Below are 14743 nucleotides of genomic sequence, written 5' to 3' on the forward strand. Positions count from 1 at the left end.
CTTCCTAATATGCTTATTCTGGTTGGTTTCAATTCTCCAAGGTCTAGTTTAGCGTATAGTGAATACGGCATTAGATTTATACTAGCACCTAAGTCTGCCAATGCTTCTATTGAACTAAGACTACCCAGAAAACATGGAATTGTGAAACTTCCTGGATCAGATAGTTTTTCTGGTATCTTATTCAACAGCACTGCTGAACAATTAGCATTCATAGTAGCAGCCGAGAGTTCTTCCATTTTCTTTCTATTTGAGATTAGATCTTTCAAGAATTTAGCATATCTAGGCATTCCTGAAATCACGTCAATGAAAGGAAGATTTACATTTATCTGTTTAAACATATCCAAGAATTTGGATTGCTCGGCTTTAAGTTTCTCTTTCTTCATTTTACTCGAGTAAGGAAGTGGTGTTGGTATGGTTTAACATAAGGTTTAGCCTTAACTGTGTTATCTTCATTAACCTTTTCAACTACCGGTTCTTTTTCCTTATCTTGATCAGGTTGTGGTTCTTGTGGAGTAGGAATAGCTTCATCAGAAGTTACAGGTATTTCAGGTGGTTTAAGTGTTGTACCACTTCTTGTGGTAATGGCTTTAGCTGTTTCATTCCGGGGGTTAGCATTTATATCACTAGGTAGACTTCCCGATTTTCTTTCACCTATTAACCTTGCTAGGTTACTTACTTCTTGTTCCAGATTTTGAATAGAAGCTTGTTGATTTCTAAATGCTTGAGCATTTTGTTCATTGGTTTGTTTTTGAGATGTGAAAAACTGCGTTTGAGTTTCAACTAGCTTCGTCATCATATCTTCTAAATTCGGCTTTTTATCATCGGTTTGTTGTGGTGGTTTGTTTTGAAAATTAGGTCTTTGCTGATTGTAAGTATTATTGGATACTTGTTGATTGCTAGGACCTTGTTGGTTGTTGTATGGAATATTTCGGTTATAATTCTGGTTTTGATTGTAAATCGCTCTTGGCGGTTGATAATTATTCTAATAATTATTTCCAGGCCTTTGGTTTATGTATGAAATATTCTCTCTTTGTTCCATTGTTAATTGAATACTGAGACAATCTTTTGTCAAATGTGGTCCTCCACACTGCTCACAACTAATTCGTATTGAGTGAATATCCTTAGTCATCTTTTCCATTCGTCTCTCGACAGCATCTATCTTTGCGGAAATGGAATCTAAGTCATGGCTAGAATCGGCTCTAGCTGCTTTAGATGATCTAACGATATCTTTTTCTTGGTGCCACTCATGTGAGTGGGAAGCAGTGTTATCAATAATTTTGTAAGCATCAGTTTCGGTTTTCTTCATAATAGAACCACCAGCTGCTATATCTATGTATTTCCTTGTAGTGATGTCGCATCCTTGGTAGAATATTTGTACTATTTGACAGGTGCCTAAACCATGTTGCGGACATCCTCTTAATAACTTTCCATATCTAGTCCACGCCTCATATAGAGTTTCATTTGGTTTCTGGGTAAACGTAACAATTTTTGCTTGAAGTCTTACGGCTTTAGATGCCGGAAAGAATTGTTTAAGAAATTTGTCAACTAAAACGTCCCATATATCAATCGCCCCTTCAGGTAACGATTCCAACCAATCTTTGGCTTCTCCCTTTAAAGTCCAGGGAAATAACATGAGATATATCTGTTCATCCTCAACTTCTCGGATTTTAAATAGTGTGCAGATCCTATTAAAGGTATGTAGATGTTCATTTGGATCTTCCTTCGGCGCACCACTAAATTGACATTGATTAGTCACCATATGTAGAATTTGTCCTTTGATTTCATAATCTGGCGCATTAATGTCTGGATGAGTAATTGCTTGACCTTGGCCAGTGCGTTTAGCTCTCATTCGGTCTTCCATACTTAAAGGTTCCAGATTCTCCAAAATTGAATTTGTTGAATCGAAATCACTAGAGGATTCTGATTTAATGGTTCGTTCCTCAACAATCTCTGTTTGAATGATTGGTGGTTCCGGAGGAAAGTTTAATGGTTCAGGATCTACGAATCGTTCCTGAATATTCTCCGGATTCTCAATTGTGAGGTCGGGTTCAAAAAATGGATTATCGGAAATTTGAACTGAAGTACTTGGTCGACTGGATGACGATTCTAAAGAAAAATCAACGGCAGTAATATTTGCTAAATGTCTTGATCTAGTTACAGGTGGTGAACGTACAAAAGGTGGTGAACGTCTTGCTCGGTGCATTCACTGAATATCCTATTAGTTTTTAAAAGGAAAGAAAAATTATAATAAGTTATCCAATCAATAGACTTTTCTAATTTTGCCCACGTTTCGAATAGCCAAAAGATGCAGCAGAGGGGCATGATTCGTTTGGTCTCAATATAATTGAGGACTGTTTGGCTCCAATAACCCGGTCCACATACAAATCCAACTATTACTACGAACCAGAAAATTTTGATGTCTATTAATTTAACCACTTAAAATAAATTTTCGTAATTTTAAGAAATTTAGATAAGAAGTAGAATAAAAATCTATGTCCTAAAACTAGAATAGCGAGAAATAAGAAAGAAAAAGAGCGTGTCGAAAATGGTCGAAAAAGAAAAATGGTTGAAAAATAAAAGGTGACGGAAAAATAAAAGAAACTTATAAAACTTAAAAATACTTGACTAACCTAACCTTATTACTACAACTAACTTAAAATTATAATCGCAAATTGAGATTACTAATTGGAATGATAATTGATACATAGGTAAAATGTGTCTAAAAATATTAAAGCTTACAGGAAAAACTAAATCCCAAATGGAAATAACTTAAAAAGAAACTAAAACTTAAATAGGCGTCGCAAAATTCTAAAGCACCTAAATCTTAGTCTAAAGAAAAAGCACTTAAGGGATTTTACGGCAAAGCCTAAAAATCTAGAAGTAAAAATAACTATGGCAAAAACTAAGTTTAAAACTAAATATGAGCTAAAATTACAAATATTACGTTAAAACTATTAAAAAGGGACAAAATATAAAAATATACAAAAAGTTGTAAAAAGTACAATTTTTTTATAAAAATATTATTTTTATATTATTTTATAAAAGTATTAATTTAAATATATAAATAAAACTAATTAAAACTTAATATAAAAAAATGATTAAAATTAAATATTAATTTAATTAAAACCTAAATCTTAATTAATTAATAATAATAATTATTAATCCGTATTAATTGCAGTTAGGGTTTCTGGCAGGCGTGTCAGAAAAAGCTCCGCGAGTCGCGGTATTTCAAGCACCAAACCCCGCGAGTCGCGGGGTTCCAGTTTTCAACTCTGGAATAGTTTTTTATTTTACGCGTTTTTTTTTTATGTTTTCTAATTTTCTGGTTTTATATAAATAAAAGATATTTAAATAAAACTTATATTTTTATAAACTAAAATAAAAATAAAGAAACTTATAAAACTTTTAACAAACTCTTAAAAATATATAAATTTTTGTTTTTCTTTTTATATTTTCGAATATTTAAAACGTACTTTTATAAAAACGAATTTTAATAAAACTAAAATAAAAATCTTTTTTTTTTATATTAGCGTTGCGCTTCCGGCTTTTAAGAGTTCCTCGGCAGCGGCGCCAAAAATACTTGATGTTTTAGCAGATAGGTATAAAATACTATTAAATTTTACAAGAAAATACTATTAAATACGATACAATTTTACACAAGATATTTATTTATTTAGAGAATTGATATACTTAAACCTTGCTACAACACTTATAGGCAGTGTACCTAATCGTACAGTAGTGTAGTTTTTAGTAAGTCCGGTTCGTTCCACAGGGAAATCTTTAAACAAAGCTTAACGCTATATTAGTTTACTTTTATAAAAATACAAATATATATATAAGTAATATTATTATTATAAAGGGGGGGTTTTTACCGTTTAATGACCGGTTTGTCGATTTTAAAACTTTAGTTGCAGTTAAAACCAAATGTAAAATAATAAATAAAAGACTTAATTTAAAGCGTAAAGTAAATAACGATAATGAAATTGCGAATAATAAAAGTGCGATAAAATAAACTTGCGATAATTAAAAAGTACTATAATTAAAAGTGCAATTAAATACAATAAAAATAAAAATGCGATAATTAGAAGTGCAATTAAATATAAAATAAAGGAAATTAAATATGAAATAAAAGAATTATGCTTATTTAAACTTTCGTAATCATGATGTTTGACGTGTTGATTTTAGTTTTATGCCCATGGGTTAATTGTCCTTTGTCCTGGATTATTTAATATGTCCGTCTGGTTTTTGTCCATAACAGTCCATCAGTCATAAATATAAAGTGCGAGTGTCGTCGTCAAATTATCCTTATACCCGAAGTTAAATATTCCAACTAATTGGGGACTTAAACTGTAACAAGATTTTAATACTTTGTTTAATAATTACACCAGGATGTCGACTGAGTGTAATCCAAGGTTTTAATATTTTGTTATCAATTATACCAAGTGTCCATGTACATAATTTCACCCCTGTTTTAATTATTCTAGTGGCTATTAATCCATTCCCGTGTCCGGTTAAATGAATGATTATTCGTACATATAAATACCCCGCCCATCGTGTCCGATCGAGTGTATATGGTAATTTATAGGAACGCCCAATTTTAAATCTTTATATTAACATTAACAAACTATCATTTAGTTAAACAAATATAAAGCCCATTAATAGCCCATAGTCTAATTTCCACAAGTGTCGTTCTTTTATCCAAACCCCAATTATGGTACAAAGCCCAATTACCCAGTTTTAGTAATTAGCCTAACATCATGATTACTTCGGATTAAATAAGCATAATAATAACTTAGCTACGAGACATTAATGTAAAAAGGTTGAACATAACTTAAAATGATTAAAAATAGCGTAGCGTTACACGGACAGAATTTCGACTTACACCCTTACAACATTTGCTAACATACCCTTATTATTAGAATTAAAATTAAAATTAAAATTAAAATATAAATATATATATATATATATATATATATATATATATATATATATATATATATATATATATATATATATATATATATATATTACGTATATAGATAGAGAGAATGATATATGATGATTAAAAATGCTCAGAATTCGGTTGCTTTTATAGGGACTTTCAGAATTTGGGGCTCCGCGACTCGCGGCACTTTTGGCCTTCAAATTCCGCGAGTCGCGGAGTTTGAAATTACAGCTCAACCATTTTGGAGTCTCTCTTGCCGACGGTTTTTATTTATTTATATAATATATAATTAATTATAAGAATTATTTAAATATTATATTATATGTATGTGCATAGTTGCCTTGTAATTTTTAGTCCGTTGCGTCGAGCGTTGAGAGTTGACTCTGGTCCTGGTTCCGGATTTTCGAACGTCCTTGCGTACAATTTAATATCTTGTACTTTGCGTTTTGAATCTTGTACTCTTGTAATTTCGAGACGTTTCTTATCAATAATTGGAACCTCTTTGATTGTATTTTGTACTTTTGAGCTTTTTGGTCGTTTGCGTCTTCAATTCGTCGAATCTGTCTTTTGTCTTCACCTTTTATTATTTAAACGAATATCACTTGTAAATAGAACAATTGCAACTAAAAGCTTGTCTTTCTTGAGGAATAATGCTATGAAATATATGTTCGTTTTTAACATTATCATACACGCTTGAAGCACAAAAAATACCTGATTGTCCAGAGTCACAACTAGTATCTGGTTTTATTTTCTGTTTGGATCAGCGAAGGTTTATTGCACTCGTTCATACGTTAAGGTATGACTTGCCAAAAACTCTGCATCAAGTATTGGAAGTTGCACAAAAGCATGTTCGAGCTGGCGAGTGACGACCAAGCAAGTTTGATGGTAACAGCAGTACCAAACAGCACAACGGAGGACGGTACTTTGATCAAAATCAGAGGAGAAATGACAATTCCAATGGCGGATGGAGAAGCAACAATCATCCCAATGATTTTCACCACAACAGGAGGCCCTTAGAGAGGTATCCATTGATAATGGCGTTAACCAAAACTCCTAAGGAGATTCTTTTCACTGAACCTATCCGGACTGCTTTCAATCCTCCAGCACCTATGGAGGAAAAAGATGGTCCAAGAAGTGAGCTATGGTGTGACTTTCATGAGGCGTGGGGTCATGATACAGATAATTGCAAGTCTTTGATGAGGGAAATCATTGCAAAGATTAAGGCAGGGGAGTTAAATCACTTGCTACCAGGCAAACAATACAGAAAAAATGATCCCAGAAAGAAATTTGAATGGCAGAAGAATGATGGTCGAAGAGGGCGTCGGGATGAGAACAGAAGAAGGGAAGAGCATGGCGGACGCGAAAACAGAAACTCATACGGAGAGCATAAACCAACTCCAGAAGTGGTAATCAAGATGGTGTGGTTTAATGATAGTAGTTATGAAGACAGTGAGCAGTCAGACATCAATGTGGACAGCTGGAGATATGCTCCAATCATTTTTCAACCAATCCAAAATTGGACTTTATCCATTCTGCCAGTGGTCATATCAGCAGAAATTGCAAACAAGTTTATCAGCCGTATCTTCACGGATACAGGCAGTGAAGCTGATATCATCTATTGGCATTGTTTGAAAAATTTTCCAAGGCACATAAAGGATAGAGCTAGGCGGACATATTTGAAGGTTTCAGGATTGACAGGAACACCGGTGAACGCCATGGGGTGAATTTTTTTGGAGGTTGTTATGGGAACATTCCCATTGATAAGAACTGAAACAATTGATTTCACTATTTTGGAAGGCACTTCTCGATTTAATGTCCTTTTTGGTAGGACATCGTTGGCAAAATTTGGAGCAATTGCATCCACTGCTCATGCAGAGATCAGATTTCCAACTCCTAATGGAGTGGCTGCCATACATTTGTAGCAACCCGACAAAATCGTCATTGACGGCGCCGTCTACTTAGGTCCCGTCACGTGGTCATAAGTCTTTAAAACAACGTTTGACCAAAAATATGTCGCATTCATTTCAATTATAAAGATGTTTTAAGGTTTACAAAGTAGGTTCGACGACCAAACATGTTACAAAGTTATAAGTACAATTGAAACCTATGCGACACAACTTAAGTTAAGTCAAAAGACGCTCCACGTTTGCATGTATACTCGACATCCAAGCAAGTATCAAAAGTAATGAGCAGAAGCATGTATCATAAAACGTTCAAGGACCTGAGAAAATCATAGAAATCTGTCAACGAAAATGTTGGTGAAATCATAGGTTTAAGTAAGTAAGTATAAATGAACCACAAGATTTATAACATTGAAATAATAGTAAACCATTCTAAAATTGTTATCACGAGCACCTAATTATCAAGGCTTAACTTTCCATCCATAGAACCCCATCACAATAGTGTTAGAACATACACTGTTTCTCGAAAATATATTTCATCCGAATAACGGTAGCGAACCGTCCGAATGAGGGTTTGTCAAACCCATATGGCTATGTAACATAAGTTCTCGCTTACACCCAGCAAGTGTAACTAATGATAATCGAATTGAGGATTTTTGTTCAAACTCGTATGTAGAATGTTTGTTTTCCTGTACTTGTGTTCACTTAGTAAAAAGAAACGTTTATGTTTTCTCATCCCAAATGTAAGTTCAAAAGTGTAAAAGTGGGACTATGATCTCACCTTGAGTGCAAGTGTATAAAAGTACTTCACAAGTAAACGTGTGCAAGAACGAATGTTAGTCTTGACCTAAACAAATAGGTTGTATCAATAATGGTAAACACGGTTGGTCAAAGTGTGCAATTAGTCCTATGGCTCGTTACGACTCGATTATAATAGCATGTGAATCAAATTGTCATGTTTCATGCAACGTACAAGTATAAAAGCATGTTAGAATGATTGCATAAGTATTTGATTAAGTTTGGACAAAAGTCAACTTTGGTCAAGTCAAATTCAACGAAAAAGTCAACACGTTCGGGTCGGGTTCCTAACTATTTTTCTGAGGTTTTTATTCATATATAAGCATGTTAGAACAAGTTACATGAGAATCGGAGGTGCGTAGCATAGCAAACATTTTTCAAAATTTGACAATGTAGGTCAGAAGCCAAACACGGCAAATGCTGTGCCGCGACCAAAGAGGGCCGTGTCACGACACTTAACGTGGTCTGGTGCCTGGTCAGTTTCAATTGTTCAAGTCTAAATCCAATCTTCAATTTAGAACAATTCACAAACCGTCAACACTTACGACACGTATCTTATATCGTTGGAAATGTAATTTGACAAGGAATACAACTAAACACGTTTCATCAATCAAAAGCATCATTTGCAATAATCGAGTTTCCAAATTAAATGATCAATTAATGCTCATCATTAATGCTTCAATTTCATAAATGCACAATTATGATTCGGGAACTTACTACCTACATACAATACGCCGTTTCATAGGTAATCAAGCATACAATTCAACTAAACTCTTACAAACAACATTAGATAGCGTTTGGTGCATCAAAAATTCATTTTACCCCTATCAAACCCTAACTCAAAATCACAATTTTTGCAATTAAGTTTATGGAGTCTTTCCAAGTCAACCTACACATCAAATTGAAACTAGTGATACTAGTAACACAATTAAGACATGCACTTATAGCATTTAACAACATTCAAGCATCCAAATCACCAAATCAAACACACCAAAATTCAAGTTCATGCTAGTTGCTTAAAATAACGAGATCGAACATATAAATCACATATTCATGTTAGACTTGAGCCATAGACACGAATTAACACTTTTATAAGTAAAAATCATAAAGAACACAAAATCTAGTGATTTTAGAAAGTTACCCAAATGCAATAAAGTTGGTATGGATTCGAAGAGGAAGATGCAAGAATTTCGAATACGTAATTTGTTTGGATTGATGCTTGCTCGATTTGAAATAGATGATGATTCTTTGTTTTGGGTTTTGAGAGAAAAATGTGAAAGTATTAAAGAAAATGGAAATGATATGGATAATGAAAGGAGGTGGGTGTTGACTAGTCCATCTAGTCACATCTTTGATCAATTGGCGAAACTAGTCCCTCGAGTTCGGTTGCGGGTAAGTGAATTACCTAAACGAGTTAATTTAAAACGCGTATCAACGAGTGATGTTATAATTATATAACGGACTTTAAAATCGTTAAACGGAAAGTAAACGGAAAAAGGTGAGATGTTACATTACCTACTCCTTAAAAGAAATTTCGTCCCAAAATTTAAGTAGGCGTAGTAGTCGTTGTTTCTTCCTCGAGATCTTGCGTTTCCGAATCCGCGAATAAATGAGGGTAATTCTTTTGCATTTGATCTTGTCTTTCCCAAGTAAATTCGGGTTCCCTTTTGGCATTCCAACGGACCTTAACGATCGGAATTCTACTTTGTTTTAGCGTCTTAACGGAGGTATCCACAATTTCAACCGGTTCTTTCACAAAGTGGAGTTTGTCATCAATAGTAAGTTCCTCAAAAGGGATGACGAGTTCGGGTTCGGCAAAACACTTCTTCAAGTTCGATACATGGAAAGTAGGATGAACGGAGCTCAGTTGAGGCGGAAGATCTAAACGATAAGTAACGGTTCCAACACGCTCCAAGATTTTGAAAGGACCAATATACCACGAATTTAGCTTCCCACGTTTCCCGAAACGGATTACACCTTTCCGAGGTGCGACTTTTAACATTACGCGATCACCGACTTGAAATTCAAGGTCATTGCGTCGTTTGTCGGTATAGCTCTTTTGACGACTTCGGGCCGTCCTAAGCCTATCTCGGATTTGAACGATCTTCTCGGTTGTTTCATGAATGAGTTCGGGTCCGGTGATTTGTGTGTCGCCTACTTCGGCCTAACAAAGAGGAGAACGACATTTTCGGCCATATAAAGCTTCGAATGGTGCGGCGTTGATACTCGCATGATAACTATTGTTTTAGGAGAATTCGGCGAGAGGTAAGTGCTTGTCCCAAGCTTTTCTGAAATCGATAACGCAAGCTCGTAGCATGTCTTCCAAAGTTTGAATTGTACGTTCGCTTTGTCCATCGGTTTGCGGATGATATGCGGTGCTCATGCCTAAACGCGTTCCCAACGCTTCTTGTAAGGTACGCCAAAATCTAGAAACAAAATGGCCATCTCGATCGGAAATAATCGATAAGGGTACTCCGTGACGGGCGACGATCTCTTTAATGTAAAGTAGTGCAAGTTTCTCCATCTTGTCGGTTTCCTTCATGGCTAGGAAGTGCGCAGATTTGGTGAGACGGTCAACAATAACCCAAATAGTATCATAACCGCCCACTGTCTTTGGTAGTTTGGTCATAAAATCCATCGTTATCCTTTCCCACTTCCATTGCGGGATTTAGGGTTGTTGAAGTAGTCCGGACAGTCTTTGATGTTCGGCTTTAATTTTGGAGCAAGTTAGGCATTTTCTAACATAAGTAGCGACGTCCCTTTTAATGTTCGACCACCAATATTGTTCCTTGAAGTCGTGGTACATCTTATTGGCACCGGGGTGAATCGAATATCTTGACTTATGGGCTTCCTCTAAAATAAGGCTTCGCAAGTCCCCATAACTAGGCACCCAAATTCTTCTGGCGAAATATCGGAGTCCGGTCTCCTTAACTTCGAATCGAGAGGTGAGGACGTTCAAGTGTTCGAGAGAGATGTTTTCATCCTTGAGAGCCTCATCTTGGGCTACACGAATCTGACTATTGAGATTGGTGTGAATGGTGATGTTTAAAGCTCGGACACGAAGAGGCACCACTCATTCTTTTCGACTTAAGGCATCGGCTACTACATTTGCCTTCCCGGGATGGTAACGAAGCTCGCAATCGTAATCGTTTAAGGTTTCAATCCACCGTCGTTGTCTCATGTTTAGTTACTTTTGATCGAAGATGTGTTGAAGGCTTTTGTGATCGGTGAAGATAGTACTCTTGGTTCCATAAAGATAGTGTCTCCACATTTTAAGTGTGAAAACAACGGCTCCGAGTTCGAGATCATGTGTCGTATTGTTTCGTTCATGAATTTTGAGTTGTTGAGAGGCATAAGCAATGACTTTCTTTCATTGCATCAATACGCACCCAAAACCATGTTTCGAGGCATCGCAATATACAACAAAATCATCATTGCCTTCGGGAAGTGACAAGATAGGAGCGGTGGTTAGCTTTGTATTCAAGATTTGAAACGCGGATTCTTGCTCGGTCACCCAAATGAATTTTTTTCCCTTGTGAGTTAATACGGTTAGAGGACGAGCAACCAAAGAGAAATCCTTGATGAATCTACGATAGTATCCAGAGAGACCCAAAAATTGATGAATGTGAGTAGGAGTAGTAGGAGTCTCCCATTTACTAATGGCTTAGATTTTTGTGGGATCGACTTTAATACCTTGAGCACTTACAACATGACCAAGAAATTGAACTTCCTTCAACCAAAATTCACACTTGGAGAATTTGGCATAGAGTCATTCTTGTCTCAAGAGTTCAAGCACAAGTCGGAGATGTTGTTCGTGCTCTTCTTCGCTTTTAGAATAGAACAAAATATCATCGATGAACATGATAACGAATTTGTCGAGGTATGGTTTGCACAACGGTTCATAAGATCCATGAACACCGCCGATGCGTTAGTGAGACCAAATGGCATTACAAGAAATTCATAACTACCATAACGAATCAGGAAAGCCGTTTTGGAGACATCTTCCCCCTTAACCCTTAATTGATGATAACTCGAGCGGAGATCGATTTTCGAATATACACGAGATCCTTGTAATTGATCAAAGAGGTCATCGATGCGTGGAAGAGGATATCGGTTCTTAACCGTTAATTTATTTAGTTCACGGTAGTCGATACACATTCGTAGGGATCCATCTTTCTTCTTAACGAATAAAATCAGAGCGCCCCATGGTGAATGGCTAGGTTGGATAAAACCACGGTCAAGTAGTTCTTGGATTTGACTTTGCAATTCTTGCATTTTGGAGGGAGCAAGTCTATACGGTGCACGTGCTATGGGTGCGACTCCCGGAATAAGATCGATTTGGAATTCAACCGGTCGATAAGGTGGAAGTCCCAACAATTCGTCAGGAAATACATCGGAAAAGTCACGAACAATTGGCACATCATTGATATGCTTCTCATCGGACTCAACTTTCTCAACGTGGGCAAGGACCGCAAAACAACCCTTACGAAGTAGTTTTCTAACTTTAAGGCACGAGACAAGATTGAGTTCGGTGCAACTCTTATCGCCATAAACAATCAAAGGTTTACCATTCTCGATAGGAATTCGGATTGCGTTAAGATCACAAAGGATGTGAGATTTTATTTTTGCTAACCAATTCATACCAATTATTACATCGAAGCTCCCTAGTTCCATAGGTACCAAGTCAATTTCAAATTCCTTACCCAATAAGTTTAATGTACACCTCCGATAATATTTGTCGGCACTCAATAGTTTCCCGTTGGCCACTTCAATGGTATAAGTGGTATCTAGTGGAAGTGGTGGAGTGCTTAAAGAATGAGTCAAAGTCTTGGATACAAAACTCTTATCGGCACCTGAATCGAATAAGCAAGAAACATAAGAAATATTGAGAAGAAACGTACCCGTGACTAGTTCATTGTCATCTCTGGCTTCCTCGGTGTTGATGTTGAAAGCTCGGTCGTGCGTATTGGGGTTATCTTTCTTCTTTGGAATGCATTTCTATAATGACCCGTTTGCCCACATTCGTAACAAGTGACCGTCTTTGGTGCATTGGGCCCCTTTCGAGCGACGGGGGCGGCACTTTTACATTCGTTGGCCTTATGACCAACTCCTTGGCACCGATGGAAAATTAGCTTGCCACATTCACCAAAGTGATGCTTGTTGCATTTGTTGCAAAGAGGTAGGTTTCCGGCATAACCTTTCTTGCCGTCGGAGGTGAAAGGCTTCTTGGCAAAGTTGTTGTTGCTTGATTGGGGGGCTTCCCATTTTATTTTGTTGTTACCCGACTTATCCTCGGCTTTAGGTGCCGGCACTACAATTTCGTCCACCGTTTCTATCAATTTGCGGGCCATGTTCAAAGCTTCTTGATGATTAGTGGGTTTGGATGACATTACTCCATGTTTGATGCTCTTTGGAAGACCATCCATGTAAAGTTCAACCCTTAAGGATTCGGGGTTCACAAGGTTTGGGCACATCAAGGCTAGTTCGGAATATCGTGGATTATAGGCCTTGAGATCGTTTCCAACCCCTTTTAAAGTTCTTAGCTCTTGTTCAAGCCTTCGGGTTTCTTCACGAGGGAAATATTCGGTGATCATCTTTTCCCTTAAATCGGCCCAAGAGAGTGCGTGAGCTTCATCGGTACCCACCAATTGTACATAGGTGTTCCACCATGTGAAGGTGACACTGGCGAAAGTGTGAGTGGAGTATTTGACCTTATCTTGGTCCCTACAACCGCTTATGCTAAAAACGGCTTCCGTTTGTTCGAACCATCGAGTGAGAGTAACCGGTCCCCCGGTCCCATCAAAAGTGTGAGGTTTGCACCCCATGAAGGCTTTTAGGAGCATCCCTCGTTTGAATTTCCGGCTCCATTGTTGTTTTTGTTGTGGTTGTTGTTATTGTTGTTGTTGTTGGATGAGTGAACGACCATGGCCGCATCCACAGCGGTGGCTATCATTCATTGTAGAGCTTGTTCGGGTGTTTCGTGGCGTGGTACACGGCGAGGAGGCATTGTTCCTTCAAAACACAAGAATACCGTTGATTAGTATTTTCAATAATACTAATCATGATATGGAATAAGGATAGAGAGAAAATTTTCCTTGACTCGCCTTAAATTCTTTATGTCATAATGTCGTAACGTTCATATGAGTCACCGTAATATAATCCCAAAAATTATATTACCCTAATTCATATGTGCATTCGACATTATTTTACTAAGTCAAGGTGGCGTGTCAATAAAATTAAACAGCGTGAGATTAAGATGAAATAAGAGTAGATATGAGTAGAAACGTTCGAGTATAAATGCATAAGTAGTCAAGTAATTTCTACTTCAAGTCTATATGCCGGTTGTAGTCTAGGCTCACTAATGTACCCTATGACTCGGGGTTGACACCAATGAACTCTAAATCCCTACAACCAACGCTCTGATACCATCTGTAGTGACCCGACAAAATTGTCATTGACGGCGCCGTCTACATAGGTCCAGTCACGTGGTCATAAGTCTTTAAACGTTGACCAAACATATGTCGCATTTATTTCAATTATAAAGATGTTTTAAGGTTTACAAAGTAGGTTCGACGACCAAACATGTTACAAAGTTATAAGTACAATTGAAACCTATGCGACACAAATTAAGTTAAGTCAAAAGACGCTCCACGTATGCATGTATACTCGACATCCAAGCAAGTATCAAAAGTAATGAGCGGAAGCATGTATCACAAAACGTTCAAGGACCTGAGAAAAACATAGAAATCTATCAACGAAAATGTTGGTGAAATCATAAGTTTAAGTAAGTAAGTAAGTACAAATGAACCACAAGATTTATAACATTGAAATAATAGTAAACCATTCTAAAATTTTGATCACGAGCACCCAATTATCAAGGCTTAACTTTCCATCCATAGAACCCCATTACAATAGTGTTAGAACATACACTGTTTCTCGAAAATATATTTCATCCGAATAACGGTAGCGAACCGTCCGAATGAGGGTTTGTCAAACCCATATGGCCATATAACATAAGTTCTCGCTTACACTCGACAAGTGTAACTAATGATAATCGAATTGAGGATTTTTGTTCAAACTCGTATGTAGAATGTTTGTT

The sequence above is a fragment of the Rutidosis leptorrhynchoides genome, chromosome 2 (assembly GCF_046630445.1).
Source record: "Rutidosis leptorrhynchoides isolate AG116_Rl617_1_P2 chromosome 2, CSIRO_AGI_Rlap_v1, whole genome shotgun sequence".
In the NCBI taxonomy this organism is placed as follows: domain Eukaryota; kingdom Viridiplantae; phylum Streptophyta; class Magnoliopsida; order Asterales; family Asteraceae; genus Rutidosis; species Rutidosis leptorrhynchoides.